We start from the raw sequence: 1807 nt of genomic DNA, 5'->3' as shown, positions 1-1807 counted from the left end.
AAGAATATGATGCTGTCTTATAATCTTTTTAGTACACTTATGTGTATGTTCTCTTTATCTAATGACAAGGGGAAGTGTGATTGAAAGAAATGACCTATGTTGTAAGACTTTGGAAAACATCTCAAGGTAGGCAAAAATTTGAGGATCCTGATTTTTATCTCAGTGACTAAGAAAATGTATAGTACTATATTTTTTATTTTATTTTAGTGAGGTATAGTTGACTTACAATGTTGTGTTAATTACTGCTGTACAGCAAAATGATTCATATATATATATATACACACACACATTCTTTTTCATATTCTTTTCCATTATGGTTTATCACAGGATATTGAATATAGTTCCCTGTGCTATACAGTAGGACCTTCTTGTTTATCCATTCTATATATAATAGTTTGCATCTGCTAATCTCAAACTCCCAATCCATCCCTCCCCCATCTCCTCCCCCTTGACAACCACAAGTCTGTTCTCTATGTCTGTGAGTCTGTTTTGTTTAGTAGATAAGTTCATTTGTGTCATATTTTAGATTCTACATATGAGTGATATCATATATTTGTCTTTCTCTTTCTGACTTACTTCACTAAGTATGATAATCTCTAGGTCCATCCATGTTGCTGCAAATGGCGTTCTTTTTTTTTTAAATATGGCTGAGCCATATTCCATTGTATATATGTACTATATCTTCTTTATCCATTCATCTGTCAATGGACATTTAGGTTGTTTCCATGTCTTGGCTATTGTGAATAGTGCTTCTAGGAACACAGGGGTGCATGTATCTTTTTGAATTAGAGTTTGGTCTGGGTATATGCCCAAGAGTGGGATTGCTGTGTCATATGGCAACTCTATTTTTAATTTTCTTGAGGAACTTCTATACTGTTCTCCACAGTGGCTGCACCAATCTACATTCCCACCAAAAGTGTAGGAGGGTTCCCTTTTCTCTACACCCTCTCCAGCATTTATTTGTAGATTTTAAAATTATGGCCATTTTGACCCGTGTGAGGTGGTATTTCATCATAGTTTTCATTTGTAGTTCTCTAATAATTAGTGATGTTGAACATCTTTTCACGTGCCTATTGGCCATCTGTATGTCTTCTTTGGAGAAATGTCTATTTACGTCTTCTGCCCATTTTTCAGTTAGGTTGTTTGCTTTTTGTTGTTGAGTTGTATGAGCTGTTTGTATATTTTGGAAATTAATACGTTTTCAATCGCACCATTTGTAAATATTTTCTCCTAGTCTGTAGGTTGTCTTTACGTTTTGTTTACAGTTTACTTTGCTGTATGGTACTGTAGGTCAATTCTAGGAATCACATTTTTCAAAATCTAACATCTCTGAATTTAGTATGTATCTTTTTTTTAAACATCTTTATTGGAGTATAATTGCTTTACAATGGTGTGTTAGTTTCTGCTTTACAACAAAGTGAATCAGTTATACATATACATATGTTCCCATATCTCTTCCCTCTTGCGTCTCCCTCTCTCCCATCCTCCCTATCCCACCCCTCTAGATGGTGATAAACCACCTAGCTGATCTCCCTGTGCCATGTGGCTGCTTCCCACTAGCTATACACCTGATGTTTCGTAGTGTATATATGTCCATGCCACTCTCTCACTTTGTCACAGCTTACCCTTCCCCCTCCCCATATCTTCAAGTCCATGCTCTAGTAGGTCTGTGTTTTATTCCCATCCTACCTCTAGGCTCTTCATGACATTTTTTTTCTTAGATTCCATATATATGTGTTAGCATACAGTATTTGTTTTCCTCCTTCTGACTTACTTCACTCTGTATGACAGACTCCAGGTCCATCCA

This window comes from Physeter macrocephalus, chromosome 11, assembly GCF_002837175.3.
Source record: "Physeter macrocephalus isolate SW-GA chromosome 11, ASM283717v5, whole genome shotgun sequence".
In the NCBI taxonomy this organism is placed as follows: domain Eukaryota; kingdom Metazoa; phylum Chordata; class Mammalia; order Artiodactyla; family Physeteridae; genus Physeter; species Physeter macrocephalus.
This window is presented reverse-complemented; position numbering follows the sequence as displayed.